The 12,682-nt window shown below is 37.8% G+C and overlaps 1 long non-coding RNA gene across 5 annotated transcripts in view; it reads left to right on the forward strand.

Moving 5' to 3' along the window:
• The window catches only part of LOC110390113, a 57,394-nt gene that overhangs the window by 32,662 nt on the left and 12,050 nt on the right, over positions 1–12,682 (forward strand). The window lies entirely within an intron of this gene.

Raw genomic sequence — 12,682 nt, forward strand, 5'->3', positions numbered from 1 at the left:
GTAGGGAAGTCATTCTCCCTCTGTACTCAGCCCTAGTGAGGCCCCACCTCAAGTACTGTGTCCAGTTTTGGGCCCCTCACTGTAAAAAAGACATTGACGCCCTGGAGCGTGTTCAGAGGAGGGCGATGAAGCTGGTGAGGGGTCTGGAGCACAGGCCTTATGAGGAGCGGCTGAGGGAGCTGGGATTGTTTAGTCTGGAGAAGAGGAGGCTCAGGGGAGACCTCATCGCTCTCTATAACTACCTGAAGGGAGGTTGTAGTGAGCTGGGGGTCAGCCTCTTCTCTCTTGTAACTAGCGACAGGACGAGGGGGAATGGCTTCAAGTTGCGCCAGGGGAGATTTAGGCTGAACATTAGGAAATACTACTTTTCTGAAAGAGTGGTCAGACGCTGGAACAGGCTGCCCAGGGAGGTGGTTGAGTCACCGTCCCTGGAGATGTTCAAGAAACGTTTAGATATAGCGTTGAGAGACCTGGTTTAGTGGGGTTATGTTGGTGGTAGGTGGATGGTTGGACTAGGTGATCTTGTAGGTCTTTTCCAACCTCGCTAATTCTATGATTCTATGATTCTATTATTGTTATTTTTCAGGGACAGCACAATACAAGGCATATTCACCTCTTCTCCTTCCTTGCATATCCTTTCTGAACAGTTTATAGCCATCTATTGCAGCTCTCAAGTTGTGTGAACCATCCCACCATTTTTTCCATAACAGCAATTATATCACAGTTTTTGAGTTCCACAGCAACATTCTGCATGATGCTTTCCTTTTAAAGAGGAGATTTTTCTGTGTTATTTTAGTCATTGGCTTATTTAAGAAGTTGGAAGTAAATAATCATGTCTATTATTACATTTCACTTAGATGCAAAGATACTCTTCAGTAGAGCATTGCACAATTTTATGTACAGTCATGGAGTCTGATGCAAGTCTTGCCATCACCAGTTAAAAAGGAAGAATTTAAGAATTTAAAATGTATACAGAAAGATATTTATAGAGATGGGCAGGGACAGTGGGAGCTGAAAACACACTCACAGCTCTGTGGCCTCAGCAGTGTCTGAAGATACAAGAAGTATCTGGATTCACAATGCTCCTTGTGACTGCTGTGTGATTTAAAGCTTCCCATTCTGTGGGCAGTAAAAAAAACATGATATTTTCGTTGTAATATCATAATCCGTATGATAAGTTGACCCATTTTTTTTTACACAGATACAGAAATGTAGAAGTTCATAACCATCAGATCTGCATAAAACAGCCAAAAATCTTGTGTTGCTCTTAGTTTCAGTGATATTCCTGCAGCAGTAAAGCTGTTTTTCTTGTCATTACAAGCTTTGTTTTTTTTTCTCCTACTTTTTTGCAGGAATTGCTGTTCTTTATCTATTTATATTTTATTATGGTGAGAATTGACTGGGCTGCTCTTCCAAGTACATCTTTAGTTACCATTTCAATGCAGTGCTTAGGTTATTCACCAGGGGTCATCAAAGGTCTGGATTTTCTTTGCTCAGTGAGATGCACTGAATGATGAAATTTCAGTTTTCTTCAGGATGGCATTTGAAAATGTTCCTGTACCCTCCTACAACCCTATTACTCAGCTTCAGAGTACAAAGCACTCTGAAGACTTATTTCAAACATTTAACACTATTCTGAGATTGTTTCAGCAGACAACATAGGCTGAGAAGCAATTTTTAATGCACTATTCCTTTCCTGAGTTTAAACTTTTTTTTTTTGTGTGTGTGTGTGTGTGTGTGTGTGTGTGTGTGTGTGTGTGTGCTATTTAAAAGAATCTACCAGCAAATGCAGGAGCAGCCACAGCTATTTGTTCCCTGCAGATATCTGTAAAAGCAAATTGGGGACTAAATTGCAAAACTTGCATTCTTTCCAAATCTGGATTTCCTCTGCATTCTGGACAGTTTAAAGCAGAAATCAGACTTTTGGGCCCTGTCTACATTGCAGCCTCTTGCCAAAGCCAGAACAATGAAGAATGTAGGTACAAATGTTCCTTATGATGCACTTCCAGTACCTATATTTCAGTGCTGGCTAATGTGTGCTGCTGTCGATAAAATACACAGTATAATGTCAGTGAGATCTTGCTATATCTAGGCTTGAGTCACTAAAACTGTGTTAGACATACAGTGTTGACAAACTTGTCAATGCTGAAATATCAAGTAAGGGGTACTCTCCTCTGATCTTCAAAGATGTTTGGATGTGAACTGAAAATGATTTTCCTCTTGATGCCAAGCACCTCAGCATCAACTTCCAAATTCAAGCCAGATTACAAAGTCAGTGAGAGGTAAGTGCTTGTGTGGCAAGAGCAAAACCAGCAGGATAAGGATGATTCTGAGGTGCCTGCCTCTTCTGGATTTTTGCCAGTGAATGATGGCTTCCTTCTGCTGCAACATCCTATTGTGCTAACAATTATTTTGAAATAGATAGTGTACTTACAAAGGATGCATTTCAGTATTTCAAGTAGATGAACCATGCTGAATATTCAATAATCCTGACAGACCATTGTTTAGAAGATAACAAATATCCTGACAGATCTCTGCCATGGCTGAGAGTCTGAGGTAACCCATGGACGGCTGTAAACCTTGAGACTACTTGTAGTATCCCACAAGTGCATTTAGTGATCATCACTCTTCAATTAGACTGAACAGTAACCTGTGTCACATAGATTAGCCTCTTTCCACATAACCTCTAAATTCTCTGTAAATTATACCTTCATATCATCAGCCACTTTCAAAATTCTCTCATTTCTAGAGCATCCAGTTTCATGAATAGTAAGTGATAATTTTCTGTGGCTTCTTACATTATTACATATCCAAAAAGAGGTGCAATTGTATTAAAACTTTTCCTATAGCAAAAATTTATCTCTATAGATCTTTTGATGTCTGAAGAAAAACTGAGTTCATGGTTCATGCTGTCACTGGGTCATTGGAGCACTGATTGATTCTCCTCCTTGCCCTATTTTCAGACAATCTGCAAGCATTTTTATCATTTGCACATACATAACATTCATTTGAAATTGACCAACAGATCTCAAAAATGTCTCAGGGGAGACGTGACCAACAGATTTACAGACATCTAAGTTAGAAAAAATAAAACTGTGTTGCCATTACTGACAGCAGATGCCTCTAAAGCGAGACTTCTGGTGTGCTTCAAAACTGCACCTTGGAAAAAAAAAAGATTTTCCAGTAGTTTCTTACTTGGTTTTATCTCACAGCTCTGAGAATATTTACTTGGTAACACTAGGGAGAAGGCTCCTAGTGGTGTTGATACTCACACTTGTGAAGCAATTTAGTCTCTTCAAGACTGGTTGTCTTGAGGTCAGTCTCTGCTAGTCTCAATTTTGCATGCAGGCTTTGCTCAGATCAGCTAATAAGCCACCATATACAAATATTACTTTTTTTGCAATTTTGACTCTTCTATGGATGGCATGATCATCTCATGCCACGATGTCTGTGCTTTTCTTTATTAAAAAAAATATACAACAGGCTATGTAGATACAAATTTATTGTAGGTGGTGATTATTGGGGGTAGGAAGGAGGTCACAAACTATTAGTGGTTTTACACTAAACTCAGATCTTAACCTGCCTCATTTTATACAAGAAGATCTTGTAAAGACAGCAAGCAGGTATATATGCTTATCAGACAACAGAGTCAGGCTCACTGAATTTACTGTAGGGCAAAGAATCATGCTAAAAACAATTTCTAAATGAATTGTTGTAATGCCATGCACAAAACTAGAACAGATTCAGAGATCAAAAAAAAGCTCAGAGGGCTGGACCACCGCTTGGCTGAGAAAGCTGAGGTTATTTAGCCTAGTGAAGAGAAGGCTCCAGTAGTCTTCCAGTACTTAAAGAGGACCTGCAGGAATGATATGGAGGAACTCTTTATCAGAGTTTTATTGACAGGACAAGTTGTAACATCTTTCAAGTAAAAGTGGGCAAATCTAGATTAGATACAGGGAAGAAAATCTTTACTATGAGATTGATAAGGCACTGGAACAGGTTGTCCAGAAAAGTTGTGGTTGCCCCACCCATAGAAGTCTTAAAGGCCAAGTTGGATGGGGGCTTTGGGTAACATTTTCTAATGGAAAGTGTCCCTGCCCATAGGCGAGAGGTTAGAACTAAATGGTCGCTAAAGTCCCTTGCAACCCAAACCAATCTATGACTCTATGATTCGAAGTAGACTAGATCAAGACTTGGAGGATTTTCTTTGGACAAATATTGAAGTGAGTTTGATTGTAAGGATAAATTTAATATTTAAAAAAATAATGAATTCAGTAGGCAGTTATTCCTGTAAAATGATGGATTCTATGAGGAACAGGTAGACATAACATGGCTTAAAAATTTGAAGTTTCTCAAAGAACAAATCAGGTTTAAAAAAAAAAAGCAACAGCACTACAGAAAGTAAAATAGTACAATACAGTGAGTTATCAAAACACAACTTCTAATTCACTATCCGTACTGATTCTTACAGAAAAACCCTCTAGTGTTTTTACTGCTGTTTTTTTTTTGTTTGTCTGTGTCTTAAGTGCTTCCTATATGTTTATCTGTTTCTAAAATTGTATTTATTTCTAAATAAGTTGAAATCGTGACATCCATTCATATTATTTCTAAGTTGAAAAACTGACATCTATTTATTATGTATTGAGGATCCTTAACTTTGGTTTGAAAATTTATTCTCAAGTTTTACAGGAAGGGGAATATTTCTTGTGATTTAAATCTGTATACATTTTGCATGTCCTTGATTGCTGTGTATTTCCCCTTGGTAAGTGCTTTATGGTATTGGAATTCCTTCAGCTGACTTTACAAACATGGAACAACACATTTTCATATGCATCGTATGTCTTTTCCTTCCTTTCCAGATAACTTTGGATATAAGGTGGTGTTGAATCTTGACAAATCCTGGGTTTTCCTAGTGTTTTTTAAAAGGCATTTACTCTCAAAACCAAAAACATCTAGGCACCTGTCTACTGCTTAAGTTTACTTCCAAGGCAGAAATGCATTTAGAATTGAAGACCTTTTTTTTTTTTTTTTTTTTTTTAAATAAGCTGTAATTTAAGATGGTCAGTGTAGCTGGTACCTTAGTTCGTGCCATTGTCTCCCAAATCTCCCTTTGATTGATAGTGTACTGTAAAGACAAGAAGGTAGTATTTCCTTGCTCTTAAGCAGTGCTTCTGTTAGAATCTACTTGAGTTTCCATTAGATAGTTTTTAATAAACAATTAATTCTGCTGTTTGCAGCATTTCAATGTCTTTTCTTATTTGCTTGATAGATGACTTAGTCTAAATTTTAAAAAACTGCTCGCTGGGAAACTCAAAATTTCTTTCCTAATGTGCTGATGTGCTGATGTTACACCAGATACTATCTGTGTTAATTCTAATTTTTTCATAGTGAATCCAGTGGCAAATCTGAGAAATGAAAAACTGGAAGTTCAATACAAACCCTACAAGTGAGATTATTCTGTTTATTTAAAGAGAACCTGCTGTACCTGAATGTAAATCCTTGACTTTTTTTTCTGTTCTATCCCAGAACATTTTGAAATGCAATAACCTTACAAAATGTTCTGGGATAGGATATTTAGAAATGTGATAGAGACACTCAAATGGTTTCTTCAAATCCAAATGTCAAGGGTGAGTGATTTTTTTGCTTTTCAGCACTCTCTGTTATCAGTATTGCCAGAATGAAGATCTTCTGGGGCAAAAATCAAGCCTTCTCTTCAATTCAGCAACTTCCTTTACTCTGCTGTAAGGAGTTTTCAAGGCCCTACACTTGTAAGAAATGAGTGATTTTCCTGTTCTCCTTGTTGTGAAAATCTCTTAACTCTTCATCATTCATAATCTTCACTGTCAAATTTCCTAGTTTTTAACATTTTATTTCTATATTTAATTTCTTATTAATTCAGATAATGCAGTAATTTACTCCCAGTGTCAACGTTCTTTTACGGGGGAACCACTGGTAGATTTTGTTTGTTTGTTGGACACTGGACATACATAGTTTATATATGTTTGTTCTTTTCTTGATTAAGGTCTTCAGGATTTCCCTGCTGTGGTGATGAAAGTACAAGCTTGCTAATTAAAATTTTCCTGAGCAGTATTTTACAGCTTTACAGTCAAAACTTCAGGGAGTATCTTCAGCTTCCAGAAATATCAATCATTTATCACTGATACACCAATATGCTCAGTGTTTGGGTTTGGCTTTGGGTTCTATGATCTCAGTTGCACCTTTGAGAAACCAGGCATGTTGATGTCAGGTGAGATGCAACTGAGTAGGTGGAGCAAGAGTGTTCTGGGCAGCAAACTGACTGGAGTAAATAGCAGAGCTTTAAATCAGATTCTGCAGGGGAAAGGGATGTACTTCTGAGTGAATTAAACACAGGGAACACCATCACTTTAGGAAGTAGTTGGGAAAATACTCAGAAGTTTCCCGGAGGAATTAGGGAGGGCTCTCTCAGGAAGATAATGCAGTCAATAGCCCAGCTGAAGTGCCTCTTCACCAATGCATGCACCATGGGAAATAAGCAGTGGGAGTTGAAAACCACAGTGCAATTAGAAAACTGTGACCTACAAATTGTACAACTGGAACACTGCACTCAAGGGCATGGGCACTTTTGGCAGCCAAGAAGGCCAATGGTATCCTGGGATGCATTAAAGAGACCTTGGCCAGCAGGTTGAAGGAGGTGACCCTGACCCTCTACTCTGTACTGAAGAGGCCACATTTAGATTACTGGGTCCAGTTCTGGACTCCCCAGTTCAAAAAAGACAAGGACCTCCCAGAAGCAATCTAGCAGAGGGACACAGAGATGATAAAAGGACTGGAACATCTATATGAGGAAAGGCTGAGTAACCTGCGTCTGCTCAGCCTGGGGAAAAGAAGACTGAGGAGGGATCTGATAAATGTTTATAAATATCTGAAGGGAGGTGAGAGGCAAATGGATGAGACCAGGCTCTTCTCAGTGGTGCGCAGCAAAAGGACAAGGAGGAATGGCCTAAAACTTGAACACAGGGAATTCCATACAAAAATGCAGGAGAACTTCTTTATGGTAAGGGTGATGGAGCATGGGAACATGTTCAGAGAGGCTGTGGAGTTTCCTTCTCTGGAGATATTCAAGACCTGTCTGGATGCCTACCTCTGCGACCAATTGTAGGGTACCTGCTTTAGCAGAGGAGTTGAACTTGCTGATCTCTTGAGGTCCCTTCCAACCACTACAATTCTGTGATTCTGTAAGGGCTATAAGCTTTTTAGAAGAGAGAGGCAGGGAAGGAGGGGCAGCGGTGTTGCCCTCTATGTTAAGAAATTTATAGATTTCAGAGAGCTGCCTCTGAGAAACAGACACAACCAAGTTGAGAGCTTGTGGGTAAAACTTTAGGACCAGACCACTGAAGAACATCTGGTGGCCAGAACCAGCTACAAGCTGCCTGGTCAAGGAGGTCCCTCAATTTTCTCTTATTTACATAACTGGCAGCAATACTATCCATGCTTTTCACAGTGTCAGCTGGAGCTTCTGGTGAACTCTACCCTTTCCCATTCCCTGCCTTCCTGATCAAATTAATTAATGCCATAGATTGTTCCTTAGATCTCTCTAAGATTTCTGAAAGATTTAGTTCTAGTCAGAACTAAATTTATCTGACTTTGATGAGTTGAATATTCAAAACTTTTGACTGGAGTCTAAAAGAAAGAAGGTAGAGAGGGGGAATTTAAAACTATACGTAAAATTCAGCATTGTCTGGAAAGATACTACTGAGACATTAAAAAAATGCCTCAGTTCCAGTACTGATTTTAATGTTTAATTACATGACCAGTGAATAGAATCTTTGTGACTAGACTCTGGTGATTCAGAGCTCCCCTATTCATTCTGGTGCAAAAATAGTCCTTCACATCAGCTTAAAGTCAGCAGTAAATCTCGTGTCTTTTACATATGAACTATATGGTTGGAAAATCTCTATGACCAGTCTGTATTGCGCATCAGATAACTGAGTTTGAGACTTTTCAGAAGTCAAATATATTGCTTCAGCATAGCAAATTTTTAAACTTAGTTGTAAGACAGAAATAATTTTGACTTTCATAGGTAGGTCTAAGCTAAACCCTTTCAATGTTATGTGCATTTCTGTGATAAAGTTATGGCTGTGTATGATTAATCTTCCCATCTTCCTTCTGAAAAATAAAGATTAGTTCAACTTTTCATTCGTGGTGTAAAAAAATCCAGACGAGTGTGCCTAGTTTACCACCACCAACGCAGAACAGTTTGTGAGTCAAGAATTTATGTGGAATTACAGCATCACAAAATGGTTTAGGTTGGAAGCAACCTTAAATACATTAGAAAACATATATATCAATGCATAGGTCTTACATGAAAACAAAACAAAACAAAACAAATCTTTATTGCTTTCTTGCAGTTTTTTTCTCTGTAAAGTCAGCCACCACCAAGAAATGCCAAAATGTGGATTATAGAGTACTTTCTTTAGGAACTACCAATATACTCTAATCTTCTGGCATGAATTAATAGATACGTCAAAACAGAGACTTGCGTGACATTTTTGAATATTTAGTGGTGAACTTCATTGCTTTTTAAATTCATTTAATTTTCTTATTTATTTATTTTCTTCCTTACTTACATACATTCTTCAGCATATATGGCTCTTTCTAAATCTCGCTTATGGAGATTTTAGCACAATGAGAAAACCTTATATTTCACAGCTGCATCTTGAAACTTTTTAAACATATAGTTGGTAGATGGTAGACAAAGATGAAAGATGCCTAGTGCAACTAGTTTCTCTCAGCATTTCTGAAAGACTTACTCAGACTTAGCTCTATTGTCATACAATAAGCTTCAAAACGGGACTGATGATTAGCCATGAAGTATGTAAGTCACAAAACTTTCTTCTGATGTTTACTTTACATGTCTTTTCCATTGGTCATCATAAGAGAAGAAATAAAAGATAAAGAATATCAGTGTAAGAATCTATTTTATATAAAATATAAAAAATAATATATATATTATATTATATATTATAAATATATATTATATATTATAAATATATATATATAAATAAAAAATATAAATATATAAATATATAAATATATAAATATATAAATATATAAATATATACTTATATATAGGACCAGTAAGAAGTGTCTGCTTCTGAGAAGAAATTGCTATCTATTGGTGTTTTTGTGGGCTCCCTCTCTCGTAATGACCTCAGTCCAGGCTTAACTGTAGTTTCAACTGAGGAAACTCTGGAATCCTTTCTATCCTCAGGTAATCAACCTTTGTAATATCATCATGCAACAAATTCCTTAACTCATTCACTTCTGAGGTCATCTTATGCTGCCAGATGTAGCTGCAGCAGGTTTGGATTGGAAAGTTAAGAACATGGCATTGGTGTCAGATTTCTATGCAACTGCTTGAAGATCATTCATAGTTTCTTCTTTTCCCCTCTGTTGCTTTCCATAGTATCACTGAGAAGATTCTCCAAGAAAATTAGCTACATCTTAAAGATAAAATTTCATCCAAATATCTTTACACTAGGAGTATTCCTTTGAGTTCTTAAAATCAGTTTTCCAAAGGAGCAAATCTGCATATGCTTTCTAGCAGCGTCACCCTAAGACTGTATGCCTGATTCTGACTCTGCTAATACTCTTTGAAAAGAAGAAAAAAATTTTAAGCTAACTTTAAAAGGTCTTCTAAACTTGAACTAAACTTTTCCTTGCATTGCTCCAATCTATTTCCAAAGAAGAAAACTGATCTTTCAATCTATCAGCTCACACAGGTACTACAACCTTTTGAACATAAATAAAGAACACAACACAATTATGCAAAACACAATTAGTCTATGTCTTTCTCATGTAAGCAGAGAAAAATTCCATGGAAACATAATGACACACCTCCAAAAAACAGGTAAGCTACTTCAAAATCAGGGCTATTAAATATTAAAAGCAGAAGCCAACAAACAAAATTTGTATTGTTGAACAGCGCACAAGACAGAGTGTCAGCAAATATAGAAAAGACCACATACCAATTAGATGAGACACATTAACAGTTTCAGGAATTGCAGCACTGTTTCTTGTGCTCATATGACTCAGCGAGTTTATTTGGGCATAACATTGAATTTTTGAAAAATCTGTATGGTGTCACATCTTGTACAACTGCCATATGTTACTAAGACTGTTGCTCTGAAACAGTTATGGCCCTCATCCACTGTATGTTTTTGTTTTTGTGTAAAGCAAAAAAAAATTCCTTGAATGGCAGAACAAGCAAATGCTTGAAATGTATCTGCTACTAAAAACATGCTGGTTGCTAATTTCACTTTCAGGATGCTATTGAAGTAACTTAGTGGCTAGTTTTGGTTCAGAGGGACCTTCTATTCTCATTGCTGTGGCTTTTTTAAGTTGTTTTGTGGAACAAAGATTAACCCTGGAGTTCAAAATGGGATGAAGAGGCCTTTGATGACATTCCCAGGAACATTTTAAAACCTCCAGAGTAATGGGTAGCTGCTATCCCATTGTAGTATAAATGTGATATTTTTTTTTTAGTCTTGGGACCCAATCCTCTGCAACTGCTCAGAAAAGTTGTGGAGTCTCCTTCTCTGCAGATATTCAAGAGCTGTTTGGACATCTACTTGTGTGACCTGTTGTAGGGAAACTGCTTTAGTTGTGGGTTGGACTTGAAGGTCCCTTTCATTGTGTGATTCTATGATTCCCAAAGTTTACTGTCCCATAGGTGTCCCTGATAATTGCTTACACAGCTGTGAATTGCTTTGATGTTATTTTGTAGAAGATAAAGTACCATACGTACAAATCAAAGGAAGTGTCAAAATATTCAGTCCATTCTTGGTACATCCCTTGTTCATATTACTGCAGCATAAGACACTGCCATTCTCTTCAGGCTGCAATATAAATCCTCTAGAGTGGTTTAACATCATCTAACACCATCTTTGGAGGGTATCTCTTTTTCTTGTTGTTACCTCCATCACTTCTAAAGGGAGGTAACAGCAGTGTTTCTCTTCCTCTCACAGCAGGGAGGTTAGAATTAAATGATCTTTAAGGTCCCTTGCAACCCAAACCTTTCTATGACTCTCTTTTCAAAAGCCATCTGGACATGGTCTTGGGCATGTCCAGGACATCATTTTTCTAGGTGTCCTTGCTTGAACATGGGGGTTGGAACAGATGAGATCCAGAGGTTTCTCAGTTATTCTGTGATTCTGTGATTCTGTTATTTCATGCGAGCTTAATTACCTTCACTGAGAGGTTACTGATGTGCCCATGAACATCACAGTTTCCTTCAGATTCTAAACTTGTAGTAGCAGGAGATGCTCATGAAATATGGCTTTATTATTTTTAGAGCTTCTTGATACTGACTAACCTTGTATAAAGACGTTCTAAAACATAATCCGGACAATGTGTCTTGCAAATGTATCCCAGCATACTAAGTGCAGAATCACAAATGGAAATCAACTTTGCTTTTACTCATACCTGGTGCATAACTTGATTCTGCTTCTCAGGCATTTTTCAAGCTATGGTATGCATATATTTTGGGGGGACATCACATTTAAGCTATGCAAAGTATTCACTGAGAATGTGTCCTCTTGTAGAGGTGTGGTCTGGCATCATTTTTCACCCTGCTGGTTCTGGAATGCCCTTGCACCCTGTTAAATTTTGTCATCATGCAAAGATGCATATTTGGAATTCCTGGGCAGACTTTCTGGAATTAATTACTGGAGACTCTAAGGAGATTCAGTCAAGCAAAGAACCCCCTGACTCTTGCATTGTAAAATACAACCCTGTAGCGATAGGGCATCACACACTTACACAAGTTAAATGGTGTACAGACAGGTGACATACTTCTAACGCAGTTATTAGCTGCCACTTTTCATCAAGTGCTTCATCTCCTTTGGTGAAGAAATAACAGCTTATTATGGGTGACCATGAAATGCTGTGGCACAGAAAGCTTATTTTATCCTAGGTGACTTATTAACATGGCACCATGTCAGGTGTTCTTTTTCTTTCACTCACTTCTGATAATTAGTTGAAACTCAGCACACAGTAATACTGCCTTTGTTAAATGCCTGCAGCATGAGGTAAGGCTATAGGATTAAGTCCAACATTTTGTAGTCTCACACATAGTGTAGCAGGGAGCAGCCTTCAGAGGAAAAACAGTAGATTACTCACCTTTTCTCTTCTTTCCACCCAAGCACAAGTATATCAAATTTAGATGAGCTTTTACTGTGACACTTATTAGGATTGACATGATATTCATGCTTGTGCTGAACTCTTTCCATACAGATTTTAGCATAATCACTCCTGGTTCATTTCAGTACAGATGGGCCTGAATTAAGTTCTATGGCATGTTTTTATAGACTTCTATTACCCTGTGCTCCAGCAAAAGACTGGAAGAGAGAATAACAGACATACTTCCTGACTCTGGGGTAAGGTTTTCCCTGTTTCCCATGAAGAGTGAGCGTCACAGTGAATCTCAGGGTATTAAGTAACTGTCACAGTGTATCAAGGAAGGCTGTGTACCTGGCATTGGCTCTCCAAAAACGTGAGACAAAGAATAGAGAGGAACAAAGGAACTGGGTCCAGAGAATGAAAAGTTCTCCTTTGTAGTATAATTTGTTAATGTCAGTTATGTCAGAGAAAAGTAGATATACAGCTCTGCCTTGCCAGAATAATAGTGTCCATGGTAACT

Source organism: Numida meleagris, chromosome Z (assembly GCF_002078875.1).
Source record: "Numida meleagris isolate 19003 breed g44 Domestic line chromosome Z, NumMel1.0, whole genome shotgun sequence".
In the NCBI taxonomy this organism is placed as follows: Eukaryota; Metazoa; Chordata; class Aves; order Galliformes; family Numididae; genus Numida; species Numida meleagris.